The sequence below is a fragment of the Panthera leo genome, chromosome B1 (assembly GCF_018350215.1).
Source record: "Panthera leo isolate Ple1 chromosome B1, P.leo_Ple1_pat1.1, whole genome shotgun sequence".
NCBI lineage: Eukaryota > Metazoa > Chordata > Mammalia > Carnivora > Felidae > Panthera > Panthera leo.
In genome coordinates this window covers 145,762,162-145,781,006 of record NC_056682.1, presented here as the reverse complement: position 1 = coordinate 145,781,006, position 18,845 = coordinate 145,762,162, and the positions used below count along the sequence as shown (strand labels likewise).

The 18,845-nt window shown below is 38.0% G+C and overlaps 1 pseudogene; it reads right to left on the bottom strand.

The window, feature by feature from the left end:
* Window positions 1-429: 429 nt before the first annotated feature.
* The window catches only part of LOC122218483, a 29,536-nt pseudogene continuing 11,120 nt past the window's right edge, over window positions 430-18,845 (bottom strand).

The window sequence follows — 18,845 nt, the reverse complement described above, 5'->3', positions numbered from 1 at the left end:
GATATTTAAATAAGAAAAAGTCTTTTAGTTTCATTTTTCCATCTTTATTGATATATGATTGACAAAAATGTAATATATTTAAGGTGTACAATGTATTTTTTTTTAAGTTCTCAGTTTATTAATCCTCTCATAAAAAATCTGCTCAGTCTGGGGCGCCTGGGTGGCTCAGTCAGTTGAGCGTCCGACTTCAGCTCAGGTCATGATCTCGCAGTCTGTGAGTTCGAGCCCGGCGTCAGGCTCTGTGCTGACAGCTCAGAGCCTGGAGCCTGCTTCGGATTCTGTGTCTCCCTCTCTCTTTGCCCCTCCCTGACTCATGCTCTCTCTCTGTCTCAGAAATAAACATTAAAAAAAAATTTAAAAAAAAAATCTGCACAGTCACCACAGATAAAGCTACTGCAGAATCTTTACTCCTGTTTTCCAGTCTTCAGCTCACTTTTTGCCAGCACCAACATTGGCTTTGCAGTCTACCTGACTTTCCTCATTCTGTTCTTGTGTTCCTTTTGCCGTTTTCTTGAGGTATTTTTCCTTCTCATAAGGCCGTGTTTTGCAAGTCTACGTTTGAGTTCATTTTTCTTTATATAATTCATGGAATCTTAAATCATGCCAAAGCCAGTTGTCTTGCCACCACCAAAATGGGCTCTGAATCCAAATACATAGATGATATCTGCCATGGTCTTGTACATTTTGGCTAGTTTTTCCAGAAGTTCTGTCTTAGGTACTTGACAGTTGCCTTTCCGTAGTGAAGAACATCAATGACCATTTTTTTCCACTGAAGTAATCAGCTGGTGGTCATAAACTTCCTGGTTGGAAGGGTTACTGTGCTGTTCCTGATGGTGGCAGAGTTTCAAGCAGCCAAGAAGGAAAAGAGACAATATGTTTTGATACATTTACATTGTAAGATAATTACCACAATCAAGCTAATTAACATATTCATTACTTCACATAATTATCTTTTTGTGTGTGGTGAGAACACTTAAGAACTACTCTATTATGGGGCATCTGGGTGGCTCAGTCGGTTGAGTGTGCGACTTCTGCTCAGGTCGTGATCTCGTGGTCCATGGCTTCGAGCCCTGAAGCTATGCTGACAGCACAGAGCCTGGACCCTGCTTCCAATTCTGTGTCTCCCTCTCTCTCCGACCCTCCCCCACTCATGCTCTGTCTCCATCTCTCAAAAATGAATAAATGTTAAAAAAAATTAAAAAAAGAACTACTCTATTAGCAAATTTCAAGTGTTGTAATACATTATTATTAGCTCTAGTCACCGTGCTAAACATTAGGTCTCCAAAATTTATTCATCTTATAACTGAAAGTTTGTACCCTCTGACAAACATCTCCATTTTTCCCTCAACCCCTAGCCTCTGGTAACCACTATTCTACTCTCTATTATTATGAATTCACATTTTTTCCCCCAGATTCCTTATATAAGTGAAATCATACAGTATTTGTCTTTCTGTGTTTGGCTTATTTCATTTAGCATCATGTCCTCCAGCTTCATCCATGTTGCAATGCAGGATTTCCTTCTTTTTTAAGCTAAATAATATTCCATTGTGTATGTGGTGTGTGTGTGTGTGTGTGTGTGTGTGTGTGTGTATGTGTGTGCATGTGCGTGGTAGTCACATAGGCTATTTCCATACCTTGATTGTGGTGATTAATGTTGCAATACATACGGGAGTGCAAATATCTCCAAGATAGTGATTTTATTTCAATGTATAACCAGAAGTGGGATTGCTAGATCATATAGTAGTTCTATTTTTATGGAATCTCCATACTGTTTTTGATAATGGCTGTATCAATTTACATTCTGACCAACAGTATACAAGGATTCTTTTTTTGCCACATCCTCTCGAAAATTAGGCATCTTTCTACTTTTTCATAATAGCCATCCTAACAAGCATGAGATGATCATTGTGAGTTTGATTTCCATTTCCCCAGTGACTGATAATAATGAGCACTTTCATATATACCTGTTGACCATTTATATATTTATTTCCTTTTGGAAAAATGTTCAGGTCCTTTGCCCATTTTTTAATTGGGTTATTTGGGTTTTTTGCTATCAAGTTATGTGAGTTCCTTAAATATTTTAAATATTAACCTCTTATCAGATGTATACTTTGCAAATATTTTCTCCCAATCCATATGTCGCCTTTTTATTTTGTTGATTTTCTTTGTTGTAAAGAAAATTTTAAGTTTGTTGTAGTCCTATTTGTTTATTTTTGCTTCTGTTGCCCTTATTTTTGGTGTCAAATTAAAAAAATAGCCAACACCAATGTCAAGGAGCTTTGTCTTACTTTTATTTTAAAATTTCACAGTTTCAGATCTTACATTAAAGTCTTTAATACATTTTGAGGTTTTTTTTAAGTTTATTTATTTATTTTGAGAGTGAGAAAGAATGTGCACCCAAGTGAGGGAGGAGCAGAGAGAGAGGGAGAGAGAGAATCCCAAGCAACCTTTGTGCTGTCAGCACAGAGCCCAATGTGGAGCTTGAACACATGAACTGTAAGAACCTGACCTGAGCAAGATTAAGAGTCAGATGCTTAACTGACAGAGTCACCCAGGTGCCCCTGAGTTTTGTTTTGTTTTGTACAGTGTAAGGGTTCAATTTTATTGTTTGAATGTAGATACCCAGTTTTCCCAACTCCATTTATTGAAGAGACTATCCTTTCCCTATTGTGTATTCTTGGTGACTCTGAAGAAGATTAGTTGACCATATTATGTGTGGGTTTATTTCTGGGTTCCTGATCTTAGAGGAAAGGATTTCATCTTTTCACCTGTGAGTATGATGTTAGTTGTGGGCTTGTCATATATGACTTTTATTATGTTTGGAATGTTCATTCTATACCTAATCTCACTTGATCATGGTGTATAATCCTCTAATATTTTGTTGAATTCATTTTCTAGCATTTTGTTGAGAATTTTTGTATCTATATTCAACAGGGATATTGACCTTTAGTTTTCTTTTCTTGTAGTGTTTTTATCTGGCTCTGGTATCAGTAATGTTGACCTTGTAAAATAAGTTTGTGTCACCTCCCCTTCAAGTTTCGTAGAATTCACCAGTGAAACCATCTGGTCCCTGACTTTTCTTTGCTGGGTAATTTTTGATTATTCATTCAATCTCCTTGCTAGTAATTTGTCTGTTAAGATTTTCTATTTCTTCATGAATCAGGCTTCATAGATTGTTTGCTTCTAGGAATTTATCCATTACTTCTAGGTTACCCAATTTGTGGGTATGTAATTATTAACTATTAATGGTATATAAATATTAATAATCATTTCTTATGATGATTCTTAGTATTTCTGGGTTATTAGTTGTAATGTCTCCTCTTTCACATATTATTTTACTTATTTGAGTCTTCTCTCTTTATCTTAGTCTAGGTAGAGGATTGTCAATTTTGTTCATCTTTTCAAAAACCAGCTCTTACTTTTTTGTTGATATTTTGTATTGTTTTACTGGTCTGTATTTTATTTCTGCTCTGATTTTTGTTATTTCCTTCTTTTGGCTAACTTTGGGCTTAGTTCTTATTTTTCTAGTTTCTTGAGTTAGATTATTAGTGATCTTTCTTCTTTGTCTTAATGTAGACATTTATCATTATAAACTTCCCTCTTACAAGTGTTTTAGCTACATACCAAAAGTTTTGCTATGCTGTATTTCCATTTTCACTTGTTTTAAGATATTTTTAAATTTCTCTTTTGATTTAATTTTTGAACTATTGATTGTTCAGGAGTAGATATACTTTCCACATTTGTTAATTTTCCAGTTTTCTCCTGTTATTGATTTCTTGTTTCATAACATTGTGGTAAAAAAAGAGGCTTGATATTATTTAAGTCTTCTTAAGTTTGTTGAGACTTGTTTTGTGGCTTAAGAATTGTGGCCTGGAGAATGTTACATGTGTCCTTGATAAAAGTGTGTATTCTGCTGCTATTGCATACAATGTTCTGTATGTCTGTTAGCCCTATTCTGAAGTGTAGCTCAAGTCTAATGTCTCTTTGTTGATTTTCCGTCAAGATGGTCCATCCATTGTTGAAAATGGGGGATTGAGTCCACTACTGTTTTGCATTGTAGTCTATTTCCCTTCATATCTATTAATATTTGCTTTATATATTTAGATGCTCCAATGTTGGGTACAGGGCAAGTGCAAGGTTGGAGGGAAGATGGCAGCCCCAGTTCTGGGGAATTACAACAGCAGTTTCTTTGTGGGAGGGAGGTAGAGCAGCATCTCTCTTTCTGGGGTTCTCCCTGGCTGCTATGGCTGTTGGTCACTACAATGGAAAAGATTTGGGTGTTCCATGTGGACCAGGACATTGAAGTCTGCTGATGAACACTAGAGGATCCTCCGCTATAAAAGCTGCAGAGAGTCCACCGCTGTTGCAAGGGCTGTTGAGATAATCAGCAGCAAAATCTCCCAGGGTTCTCCACAGAGCTGGCCATTAGGGATCACAGTGGCACCTGCCACTGTAGAATTGCTACGGATAGCCTCCATCCTTCTGTTTTGTTCCTAGCCACCTCCAGATATCTCAGCTGTGCCAATCTCACCAGTGATCCTCTTGTACAGTTATCTCCCCCCCCCCTTTTTTTTGCTCCACTAAGTTGCTATAGGTTTTTAATTTGACTCTGAGTTCTCCCAGGGCTATTTTCATTCCTGGATCACTATCTAATTGTTGTTTTATGTACAGAGATGAAGACTGGTATCTTCTGCTCCATCATCTTGCTAGCATCACTCTCCAAGAAAAAGTCCTTATATTTACCCATGTAGTTGCCATTTCTGATGCTCTTCATGCCTTTATGTGGATTTAGGTTCCATTTGGTATTATTTTCCTTTTTCTTGAAAGACTTTCTTTACTATTTCTTACAGTGCAGGTCTGCTGGTGATGAATTCTTTCAGCTTTGTTTTATGTCTGAAAAAGTCCTTATTTCATTTTTGTTTTTGAAAAATATTTTCACAAGGTAAAGAATTCTGGGTTGATTTTTTTTTCTTTCAATACTTTTAGGATGTTGTACCACTATCTTCTAGCTTGAATTGCTTCTGATAAGAAATTTACTCTCATCTTTATCTTTGGTCTTGTATCATATGTCTTTTTCCTCTGGCAGCGTTTAAGATTTGCTTATTATTACTAGTTCTAAGAAATTTTGCCGCTAAGCTGTGTTAGATAGGACCAGACAAGATTTAGTCTATGATGAAATCTTACCAATCACTGGGGCAATAATCTTCTCAGTATCCTAAAGCTTTCCACTCTGGCTGTTGGGAACATGCACTATCTTAGTCCATATTGAGCTATGAATACTCTTCCTTTAATCCTTTCGGGTCGTTCTCCCCCAGCTTCAGATAGTTTCCTCACATGTATGTGCTAATGAATAGTTAACTGAATATTCAAGAGACACTCTCTGGAGATCCCTAGAATTCTTTCTCCATGCTTTCTCTTCTCTCCTGTACTATTCCTGCCACTTCTAGCCTACTTAACTTCCTCAGACTCCCAGCTCCTTCTCTTCAGTTCAGGGTTATTCCTCCTGCACTGCAGCCTGAAACCTTTCTCTAGGCAGTAAGCTGGGGATAGTATAGCTTACCTTATTTGTTCTCATTTGACAGGGGACAAATGTCCTTCATAGACTGATAGCCAATATCTTCAAAGCCATTATTTTACAGATGTTATCCATTTTTTCTACTTATTTCAGGCAGAAGGGTAAACCTAAACCTGGTTACTCATCTTGACTAGAAACAGAAGTCCACAGTGACTGTAAAATTTTTTTAATGTTTATTTATTTTTGAGAGAGAGAGAGAGAGAGAGAGAGAGAGAGCGTGAGCAGAGAAGGGGCAGAAAGATAAGGAGATACTGAATTCAAAACAGACTCCAGGCTCCAAGTTGATAGCAGAGAGCCCGACAACGGGCTCAAACTCATGAACTGTGAGATCATGACCTGAGCCAAAGTTGGACGCTTAACCAACTGAGCCACCCAGGTGTCCCCACAGTGACTTTTTAAAAAAAAAAGTGCAAATCTTCTTATATTATGCTACTCATAAAACCTGTCAATGGCTTCTCACTGTTCCTAGGATAAAGTCCATAATTCTCGACAAGGTTTTCAAATTTTGGCCACTTCTAGGGTATCTTGTGCCCTTACTCTCCCTTTACTCTATGTTTCAGTTACTCAAACCCAGTGGACACTCTACCTCTCCTTCCCCTGCCTTTACCCCATGCTTTGTGTGCCCCCTTCACCTAGCTCACTCATACCTACAAATCAGTTTGTCTTGAATGCCATTTTTTTTTCAGGAAAACTGTCTTTGGCTTCTCTCAATAAGTTATGTTTTAATCATTGTCCTCATAGGTTAGAGATCAATATTAAGGTGGTACTCTCTAATATATCAGGAAATTATGTTAAATAATTTCTGAGCATGTTTCCAATGATAAATTTCCAAGGTTTGATAAAATAAACATTCTTTAAAAACAAATACATTATTTGTATATGATATATATACATATCTTACTTATTAAGATTATAATACTTTATTAAATTTGATTGTAGAAGTGTTGAATGGGATCTGGTAGCACTTAACTTCTCAGGAAGGCTTTTTGAATGAGGTTAAACATTGCCATACCCATTATACCTCACCTATAATTTGTTATTATTTCAAACTCAATATATTGACGAAGTACTCAGTATTATCAGTATGAGAGAGGTAGTATAAAATCAATCTAATTCCTAAAGAAAGTTAAGATTTACTTAGTAAAATAGGCTCATATGCAAGAAACAGCAAGAAATTGGACAAATATTTATAAGATAATAATTAAATGCATATTAAGTTGTATATTCAATAAGTCCTGCCCTTGCTACTCTAAGAGTGGAAAGGTTTAGAGCAGATTAGGTAGAGAAATTAGCCATTCAGAGTTAAGCTAGAGAAGGGACTCCAGAGGCAGTAAATATTAAGTAAATTAGTTAATTATCTGAAATAGCTAGAAGAAAAAGGAGGCGAAAGAATAGATATAAAGCATTGCCAAAGAAAAAAGTTGATAAAACTGAATCTGTTGTCAAATGCAAGGAATACATGTTAGGTCAAAAGCTAGAAGACAAATCATAGGTCATAACTTGCGTCAACACGAGAATTCAGTGGGAGAAAGAAGTAAGATGGCAATGAAGCTGGAGGACTTAGCACTCCCGATATGAGAAGGGCTGTAGTACTTGAAGCTCCCTGAAGCCTCCCTGTTACTAAAGCTTAATTGTTATTGGGTGTGGATCACATGCTGAATATGTGAGGGGCCTGAATTAAAGGAAATTGGTTGGAGAGATTTTTATTCTGACCCCTGCATAAACACCCAGGCTTTCCTTCTCAAGGAAGAGAAGACTTTCCCAAGGTTTTCCCTAGAAAACCTAGCTATCACATCTCTTTGGTGGGATGCTCTGTTCCACCTCTGTGCCTTAAATCAGTCATTTATGGCCATAGCCCCAGGTATTTGTCTATTCTGATCTGTTCACTATGATTATTTTGTACACAGCTCCCTGCTTCCTGATCTGCACCCATTCATTCCATAGTCCATCTAGCCTCTTACTGTGGCTCCATTCCCAGATTACAGTTCTGCTTCTGTCCTTTGAACTAGACTTTGGTATTTGGTTTCCTCTTTCTGATTCTTGGCTTGCTCTCAAAAGTATGTTCTAATGATCATGCCCACTTCAAATGACTTCACTTTCATTATTCTATAGGGACTCAACCCCTGTTTCTGTAGGCAACATAACCGCCATTTCTGGCCATGGAGTGGTGCCTCAACAAAAACCACTGGACCTTACATAAGAGATTTGCGTCAGTGGTTGTTCATATGTGTTTTTCTTTACTAAGTACTGTCTCCATTGGATGCAGTGCCAGGGCTGGCTATAATAATGACAAAGTCCAAATCATTCCCTCCTGTGTGTTTTGGCTCATTGTCTCTGGCAGTTGGGTAAGTTGCAAAGCATTGGGTTCAGAGTGGAGTTTTAATGTCAAGTGTACAGAGATTAGTGAAAATGAATTTTGGATGCAAGAATGGTAAAACTGGAAGTAGAAGGCCCCTACTTTATGGTCAGAAATCTAGAAAGTAGTGATGGGTGGTACATATCTCTTATGAAGAGCCACAGAGTCTGCTCTTTGTATTGTCTTTCTTAGTGTTCAAGATTGTCAATTTAAGCTTTCATTTGTTTAACAGGTACTTATTGAGTACCTACCATAAATGTATTAGGCTCTGGGTTGGAACTTGGGAATACAACGGTGAGCAAAAATAATCATGGTACGACTGTTACTCAGCTTACAAGCTAAGTGGGGGAAAGACATTATACAAGAATCCACAAATTATCTTATAGATTATCAATAAATATGGTATAATAATGTAACTATTGATATAATCAAATGTAAATAAGATAATAATTAATGGAAAATAATCAATAATTAATTAAAATAATTAATGGAAAGCATAATTGAGGGAAAACTGAAACTATGGTAATTACTATAGGGAAGAAGTACATGGTACTATAAAAGTACAATAGTTCTTTCTTGAGAAATTATTGTTGATCTGACATGGTAAAGGGAAATAGATAACTAGGTAAAGGAGGGATAAAGTACATCTATCCTAATTCCTTCTGATAAAAGGAATTATTGTGGCTTCAAGTAGTTGAAAGATGGCTATTACTGCCATTGTGTCAGAAAGCTATGAACAGCATATTGCCATATAAGTCTAAGAAACAGGTAAAGGCCAATCACAGAGGGCCATTGTAAAGCTTCTGTCTTTACCTAAAGAAAGATGGGATGCCACTGAAGTGTATTAAGCAAGAAAGTGCTGTGATACATGTTTTGAAAAGGTCATCCTAGTTGCTTATGTGGAAGAGACCAAAAGATGCAGTCAGAATGCTTATTTAGTAGATTCAGGCAAGACATAATGTTGGCTTACACTAATATGTTAATAGTGGAGGTAACTAAAAGTGGTTAGATTCAAGGTATATTTTAAAATCAGAGCAAATAGGACTTCCTGATGAATTGAAGATGAAGGATGACATTTTCCTCCGATCTTTCCCCTCCCTTCCCTTTTAGAAGATGATCTTATCTCCTATTTTACTAGAATAGAGTCATTAGGCAAAAACTCTCTCATTTACCTGCCAAAAACATGCACTTGAGAAGGGCCTAGGGAAATTGATATCTTCAAGATTTCAGTTAAAGGGCAGGAACTTATCTGAAGAAGGAGATGGAAGGTGTTATGATGATGATGGTAAAGTAAAGGATGAATGGAGCAATTCCATTTGCCATATAATGGAAGCCTGGGTGAAAGGTCTGGTGAAATTCTTTGAGGGGGACAGACTATGGGAAGTAGCTGGAGGATTTGACTTAGGTGGTCATAGACATAGAAATTGGCAATCCGTCGGAAGTCAGGACAATGCTGGTTGCAGAAACTGAAGACTCGTGCTATGAGGCCTAAGTAATAGTGGATATGAAAACCACAGAAGCCTTGCATCAGGAGATGTCCATGACTCCTTTGGGTTCTTTTGGATTTCTTCCAGGAATTGACCGAGCCAAAAGTTATGGTGATGCTAGGTATAAAGGAAAACAGTAGACATGAAATACATATTTATTGAAGAGGGTATATATACAAATTGTGAAAGGCCAATTTCTCTGTTTTAAGATGGATGATGTAGTCATATTAATTATTTGATATGTAGCCATGGACATTTCTTTCTGTGTCTGGTTGGTCACTCTTTTTAACCTCCATCTGTGTGGATAGTGAGTAGGAAGGGATGAACTAAGACATTGAAGAATTTGAGGGAAGTATTCTAGAAATACAAGGCTAGTCACTGTATATGGTCTCACTGTATATTGCCAGGTCGTTTATAGAAAGGAAACACCTTTTCTTTTAAAGTTTATTTATTTACTTTTGAGAGGAGGGGAAGGACAGAAAGAGAGAAAGAGAGAATCCCAAGCATCAGTGCAGAGTCAGATGCGGGCTCAACCTCACTAATTTCAAGATCATGACCTGAGCCAAAATCACCAGTCGGACACTTAACTGCCTGAGCCAGCCAGGTGCCCCGAGAGGAAACACCTTTTTAATCGGCAAGGCAGCAGGCTCTGAAGCAGAATATGATCCAATGTAACGAATACTTTGTGCCCCACTGTGGTGGAAGCACTGAGAATTGTGCTAAAACTATATGAAGGGGAAGGGCTAGGTCAAACCCTTTTTAATGAACTCTGAGGGATTAGGGTATAGTTTTTCCCAGGGCATCCTGAGCCTTCTTTGCTTCTAGATGCAAACCTTATAAATAGTGGTTTGCATCAGAAAGTTCTGTCAGAAAAAGGATTACCAGACATCCTCATGGGTCATATTCAGGATCTTGAATGGATCTAACCAGGTTACATTGTCTGGGCCTCATATTAGTGCAAGCAACACCTTGATTCTTCAGGGCTGTTTCTAGTAGTTCTGGAGCTCCTTCAGATGCTTCTTGGTTCAAGCGTTTGCCTCTTCTCACCCACTGATGAAGTTTTTCACTTCTAGCTGTGGTTGTAGGGCCATGTCAGTCTTTGAACAAAGACCCTCAGGCATGAATAACCTTGTACATCAATAATTTTATAGATTCCTCTTGCCTTATATGAACCTGCTATATATGATATGGAGTTGAACTTTCTTTTTTTTTCTTTTTTTAAAAATTTTTTTTAACGTTTATTTATTTTGAGACAGAGCATGAACGGGGGAGGGTCAGAGAGAGGGAGACACAGAATCTGAAACAGGCTCCAGGCTCTGAGCTGTCAGCACAGAGCCCGACGCGGGGCTCGAACTCACGGACCGCGAGATCATGACCTGAGCCAAAGTTGTTCGCTCAACCGACTGAGCCACCCAGGCGCCCCTGGAGTTGAACTTTCTAAGAAGAATATGATACACTGCACCTGATGTATGCTTAGCTCTCTTGTCATTTGTGCTATTCCTTGTTAAGGACATCAGGTCACAGAAGAGTTTTAAGACCTCTTAGGTAAATGTATCCAGACCTTAGAGGCAATGTTTATAGGAAATATATGCAGTCTTGTATATTGTGTAATTAGTTATTGCCATCAATAGCTTTCTCTAGAAATACGTGCACAGGCAGAGTACACCTCAATCTGAGGGACCCTTACAGAGGTGATTCCTCTATGGAGATGATGGAGGGCTCTCTTTATGATGTGAGAAGGAGATGCAAGGCAGGGTATGGGTGAGATTGAGGTGAAGAAGCTGTTCCACTCTTGAAAGATAATTATCATTTGTAGACCCTAATATCTTATCCAATTTCTCTAACGTACTTGGCTGGAAAAGATATCATTCAAGCTTCTTTCAGGATAATAAAGCCACTATATAATTTATAAAAATACGGGATTTGTTAAACGTGAAAGGAGCTTTGGAAATGAAAGTCTGGAAGAAAGGAGTTAGAAACTCAGAAAGATCATCACCAGTCAGTACTTTCATCACACCAGTACAATACCCGTCTGGTGGACAAGTTGAATCCTGCAGGGAAAATCAAGAAGCCAAGTCCTTCAGGATGCCAAAGTGAAGGTAAGATCTACGGAAATTGCAGCTTCTAGGAAGTTATTGCCTTCATTTAGGTATTGCCTCCATGGCTCTACAGTCAAGTACCTGGTAGAGGGCATGGAGTCACAGTTGGCCAGCAGAAAAAGCAGGTGGGAAGGAGTCAAATGCAGGGGAGGAAAAGCTAGCACCTACTAATACTCTGTGTCTTTTTTTTTGTCACCATGTCTGACTGCAATGACCTTCTAAAGGTAATAACTTCTGTTTCATTTTTGCCTTCCAAACTTCTCATGTAGTTCCTCTTTTGGTCAACTCTAACTTTGTACTATACAGGGAAAAGAATTTTGGGAAATGTAGTTTTCAGCATTAGCTAAATTCATGCAACAAAATCTATCACAGACATTCAAACCCAAAGTTCTCAAAGATACATTTATTGGAGTTTCCTCAGAGATGAGATGGTATAGTAGTGCTAGGGCCACAAAACCAAGGCAGTCATACAAGGCTACATTTTTTGACATATCTGGATCATGGGGAATCAAAAAGCTACCTAAGTGTCCCAATGGCTAAAGAGTATTACCAAATACTTAAACTGCTCCAAGTGGGTCTGGAAGACCATTTTCCTGATAATGTTCTCTCGAATGTGGATTAGATTGCACATTCCCTCTGAATTGGCCTAAGGTCTTGGGGATGGACATTCTCATACCAGCACAGATTTACTGTTGCAATAGTTTCTGGAAGACATTGGGGTTTCTTGGGGTGCCTGGGTGGCTCAGTCGGTTGAGCGTCCTACTCTTGATTTTGGTCAGGTCATGATCCCAGGATTGTCAGTACTTTCAATGGGAAAGTGGGACAATGGGAAAGTGTGGGATTGAGTCCCTGCTTTGGGATCCATGGTGACACAGAGCCTACTTGAGATTCTTCCTCTCCCTCTCTCTCTCTCTCTTCCCCACCCTTCTGTTCTGCCTCTCTCCCCCAGTTATGCTCTCTATCTCTAAAAAAAAAAAAAAAAAGAATTGGGGTTTCTCACTCTTCTCTTCAAGAGTACAAGGGCCCCAGCAAAAGAATCAAAGAAAGTTGAGAGATCGTCACAGATATTTAATTTATGGTATTCTAAGGGACATAGACATCTTCTAAGAGTGGATTATATTCCTTTTTCACTTTTGAATTTGAGCCACAGATGCAAACTGGATCACGCAGTCAACTCTTTATTCACAGTTAATATCTGCTTCCTATTTTGAGAACACCATTTAATAGGTCAAGTGTGTGTGTGTGTGTGTGTGTGTGTGTGTGTGTGTGTGTGTGTATCTGTATAGCTATCTATCTATCTACCAATTATCTATCTATCTCCTCAAGAATGAGAGCATTGGGTAGTAAAATAGTTGTCCCATGCATAGCCTGGGGGAATGCTATATTCAGTTTAGTTGAAGTTCAGTATCTAAGTACTCCAGGAGTTCACAGCATTGTGTACCTCTAGCTAGTTGATGACAATAGCCCTCCAACAGCAATTGCCTATCTGATGTATATACCTGGACATATTTTCCCAAAATATTCTAGCTAAATTTGGAGCTCAGTACAAACACAGCTTCTTCTTTTTCCTCCCTTAGTCCTCTTCACTTGTCTCTCTACACTGGAAATTCATCTTTATTCTGAGAAGGAGGTCATGGCTACTAGGCGGTATGATAAGATGGCCATGTGTAAAGTGTGATGAAGATTTTGATGGGCTGACCTGATGGTCAGGTTTTTTGAATAAGGAGTTCGGGCTATCTTATCCCAATGTGGTGACACTCTGATACACCACCCGAATCCCTTTTTAGTGAAGGACTGAGCCTCAGCGGCTGAAGGGACTATCTATAAATAGCTTTCAGAGATTGCCTCAGTTACAGAGAATCACACAAGAAGTCCTATAGCCAATAGTTGATTGATGTGGAGTATAAAGCCCTTGCCATCTGAAAGGCCATTCTAGCTCCAAAGGTTCCAAAGGGGTTGGTTGAGGCTGTCGCTTGACTTCTTCCTCTCCTCACTCCTGCTTCCTTTTCCTTTCTTCCATAAATGTCGATCCCATGGGTATACCTTTGTTCCATGAATATCCCCCCCATACACTAAACTCAATCTCAGGGACTACTTTCTAGGAATCTGACCTACAACACCTGTACAGTTGTGAGTCTTTCTTGGAGCTGTGCTTGTTGGAAAGGCAGATGACTATTTCTTCTCTCATTCTGTCTCCTCTCGGATATTAACACTGTGGTAAGCCTATGGATTAAAGGCATACTGCCACAGTAAAAAAAAAAAAAAAAAGTGCTATTGGAGTTTAGAAGAAAGAAAGTGATCAGTGGTGATCAATGAGAGCTCAAGCAGTAAAGAAAGACTTTGCAAGGACTATGCTTTTTATCTAGTCTTTGATCCTGTTCTCCCTTTTTTCCTCCAATCTATTCTCCAGGCTGCAGCTATTTATTTTCAGACCCAAATATGGTCACATTGCCTTTCTTCCTAAAGTCCCCCAAATTGCGTCTCATTATTCTTGGTCTAAAGTTGAAATTGTCTTTAAGACTCTGGACCTGGATCCTGCCACCCTACCCCCCAACTGAATCTCGCTCGGTGTCTCTAAAGTACCATGTTAATGTGCTCCTGGGCCTTTCCATGTATAGCTCTCCTTGCCCAGACCACTCCTTTATGCTTACTCCAACTTATATTTCAGGACTCACATTCAATGTCACTTCTTCTGGGAAACCTTTCCTGACAATGTAGTTGCTTTGTGTTTGGCCCTGCCATAACACCCTGTACTTCCCCTGGAATAGCAATTACTCAATTTTGCTGTAATTTTTTGTTTTTCTTAAATACTATGCACTCTCTAATAACACCTAATGTTTTTTTCTAATTTTTTAAAATATTTATTTTTGAGAGAGAGAGAGAGAGAGAGAGTGAGAGAGAGAGAGAGAGAGAGTGAGAGAGAGAGAGAGAGAGAGAGAGAATGTGTGTGTGAGAGCAGGGGGAGGGGCAGAGAGAAAGGGAGACAGAATCCTAAGCAGGCTCCTGGCTCTGAGCTATCAACAAAGAGCCTGACGTGGGGCTCAAACTCATGAACCATGAGATCATGACCTGAGCTGAAGTTGGACACTCAACTGATTGAGCCACCCAGGTGCCCCTAACACCTAATGTCTATTGAGGGCTTACTATGTGCCAAGAACTGTTCTATGTACTTGGCATGTATTATATCCTTTAATCTTTACAAAAAACTTATGATACTATAATACCCTTTTTTGACAGATAAGGAAACAGAGGCAAATGGAGGTTAAAGAATCTCATAGTAGGTGGCATTTTAGTTTGTATTTTAATGTGGTTTGATTCTGGAGTCCATGCTACCACTACATTATGTTTTGATGCCTGCCACATGATAAATGCTCAACAAATATTTATTGAATGAATGAATTTAATAGGCCCAACTGGAAGAAAAGAAGAGCACTGAGGATTATTGGAAATAAAGTAAAAAAGTTAGGTCCAGATTTTGGAAACTCTAGGATCCTGAGAAGTAGTTTAGATGAGAGGTGGTTGGGAATAGAGATTCATTGTTGAAAACACTTTTTAAAAGATTAGGTTGGCAACAGTTTGTGCAACTTCTACTCTGTGCCTTCTAACTCAACCTTCAACTTGAAGTTAGAACATTTAGAAAAAGGCAGGATGAAAATATTAATGGGAAAATTATGCAATAGTGCATAAAATCTAAAGGCTGACATTTTGTTTCCTTTAACTGAAGGTCATATACATTTAATAAAGTATCTTTTTCAGATAGTTTATGGTGTGACTATTAATATCTTATATTTTAAAAACAGGAACAGATTAGAAAAATCACTTCCTACAGGGTGTTTAGGGGCAAGTCATATCCTTTGAGAATTCAAGTTACATGCTGTTACCAAAGCTCTTTATATGTATATGTTTTTGACAGATTTCTCTTATTAAAACATTTTTTTCAATTAGGGTTTTAGGATGCATATTAAATCCAAAATAATAAAATCCGCTGTAACTATCTATAACTTTTCTTTCAAGTTTATTTATTTATTTTGACAGACAGAGGTAGAGAGTGCATGTACATGCATGTGGGGAGGGGCAAAGAGACAGAGGGAATGAGAGAGAGAGACAGAGACAGAGAGAATCCCAAGAAGGTTCCACACTGTCAGTGCAGAGCCTATTGAAGGGCTCAAACCCACGAACTGTGAGATTATGACTTGAGCTGAAATCAAAAGTCAGATGCTTAACGAATGAGCCACCCAGGTGCCCCCCTCTCGATAACTTTTAATACTTTCTGTTGGTTCCATGTTCATAAGGTAAATAATACTTTTTTTTTTTTTTTTTCTCTTGCAAACAAAGCCACGTATTGGCCCAAGTGTCTTAACTGGAAAACTTTGCTGTAATCTCTAAGTGTGAAATTCCACCTTCAAGTATGTTTGTTGAGGGTGGTAAAGACTTAAAAATCATTGTCCTCCAAAGTAATCTGACTACATTAGGTGAATACCAGGAACTTTAAACATGGTTTTGGGGCTTACCCAGGGGTAGTGTAAGAATCACAACATTCCACTGCTTTCTCCACCCTGTTCCTACCCCCAACCCCCTTTTTTACACATATTACACTAAGAGTGAGACACTGTAACCAAATCTCCCTATTATAATAATATTTTAGGTGTCTTAATTATTTCAGAACCAATAATCCAGAGTCTTCTGCTCTTCTAAATTTTTTTCACTTTCTGTTTCCCTATACACTACTGTGTTACTGCTGATGAACATTGTGGCAATCTAGAGATATAGACATGAGTTTTAGTGAAACAGACAAGACCAGGCTAACAGGAAAAGACTTGTCTTTGCATACCTGAAAGGCCCTTTTTGTTGCCCTGGGCAATATATATCTAAACCTATACATTCCTGTTTTTAGAATTTGGGAATACAAAGGGGAGATACACAAAATAATACCTTACACTTGCAGGGTGTCTAAGTGTGATATTTATTATCAGAAATGGCAGAGAGCTTTGCATCTTAGAAGTGCAAACAGCAGTCATTTACAAATAATATATGAAATATAATTTATGTTTCATTTATATGCTGCAAAAAGTTATACGACTATAATTATAAATTCTATTTTCATTCTCTCTTGCTCCCTCTTTTCTTCCCTCCTTCCATCCATTTTTTAAAAATCTGTAGTGTTGATTAGGTGATATAAATAACACAGAGAATTTACTGTACTTTGAGGAATATTATCTTTAGCATATTTTAACATATAATTATTGGTTTTAAGTTTCCATCTTATAATACTGAGATGAAAGCCAAAATGCAAAAGAATTTAAGTGACTAAACATATTATGTAATATATAATATAATGTGATATAATATGTTGTGATATGATATGCATTCAAAAAAAGAAACCCAGGAAGTCTCAATCGAAATAAATCACTTTTGAGAGTTTTGTGGAGAACACTTCAAAAAGATAGGCAATAATTCTCTGAAACAACTGAAATCCAGGCCTGTGTTCCTTCAGTTGTGAGAGACAGGTCCTACATATTAAAACATAATGAACAAAGAGAACAGATAGCAGTTTTTAATATGAGCTTCAATCAAAATTCACAGAGAAAGTTTTGATTTTTTGGCATTGATTTGCAATGGAGCTGCTTCTTTCAGGGACAACTCTACATAGCATATGGCACAACCAGAGCGGCAGGAATTTATTCCTTACTAAGGATGGTCGATAAATTTCCTAAGCAATACTAGAGAGGAAAACCAGCTATATGTAATAATTTATATTAACATACCACAGGGCGCCTGGGTGGCTCAGTCGGCTGAGCGTCCGACTTCGGCTCAGGTCATGATCTTCCAGTGTGAGGTCGAGCCTCGGGTAGGGCTCTGTGCTTGCCGATGGCTCGGAGCCTGGAGTCTGCTTTGGATTCTATGTCTCCGTCTCTCTCTCTGCTCCTCCCCCACTCGTGTCCTGTCTGTCTCTCTCTCTCAAAAGTAAATAAACATTAAAAAATAATTTAACATATGACAAATCAGGTATTTTGGAACAGTGGGGAAGTGAATGAGGAAGATTTTATCAAAAAAGTAAAGATTAAAATGTGATGAGTGATCAGGACACAACGTGAAAAGGTTTATAAAACATAGAAGAGCATACCTGGATATTTTAAAACAACAAATTAGGAAAGTTTAGCCTCTTTTTTGACGGAAACAATATCTGTATCATATAAAGAGTTCATAGAAAGTGAAAACCTAAATATCAAATTCTCAAAAAAATGAAAAAAGAATGTAATTTAACAAGGAAAAATTAATAATGAGACATGCAAAAGTGACCGGTTTCAGTAGAAATTAAAAATTCAGTCTCAAAGAGTGACATATTATAGTTGTATTCCTATTAACATATTAAAATTTTGGAGAAATTTAAATGACTAATGGTGAGATTATTTTGAAATTGCTGTATTTTGCTGGCATCAGGATAAATTGCTCAAACCATTTTCTGAAGTAATTAGGCAATAATATAAAAAGTTACATAGTCTTCTCCTTTTGATTTTCTAATACTCCTAGGAATTTATTCTTTTGAAAAATTCTGAAGAAAAAAATGGCACGCATTATAATTTCATAGGATGGGGAAGGAAAAACAGCAAATGGCTAACGATAGAGAAACTCAATGGAATACTATACTGCCATTTGGAAGGGATAGTTGGGGCACATGGGTATATTCAGTGAGGTGCTTCTCAATAACTAAGATTAAAGAAAAAAGATAATTTTGCAAAAAGGAGGCAGAAAAAACTCAAAGCATAATGGATCAAGGCAGAAGAAGGAGAATGGCTCCCAGGTCCAAAAAATATAACTGTAACCAGAAGGAACTTATTGACACTCCTAATGAATGTGTCAGTTGACAACAGCATTGATCCCCAGTGGAAATGACAAAAAGGCAGAAATCTTCAAGACGAAACAGGTCTTCCCATGCAGTACTGTTTAGGACTTTATTATACTGCTTAGAAGTGCTGGAAGCTATTGTGGGGACAGGCACTTAATTGCATTAGGGACTCCGTGTTTGTGGTCCATTCTAATCAAGCAACCTCCTATGCAGCTTGCCTGGAGGGAGAGAATGTGATAGGTCAAAGCAAGCACAAGGAAATAGGCTTGTACCTTTACTTCTTAATTCTCCTTGTAAATGAATCAATTGCTATTTTAGCATCACAGATGTCTCTCAGGTTTGATAGGATGAATTGATATCCCTGTATTCAATTAATTCTGGGACAGGGAACACACTGGGTGTCCCAGCCTGTGAAATGAGGGGACAGTGAAAATTTTCACAAGGTGGGTGGAATGTTGTGGACATGACTAGTTAGCCAGCC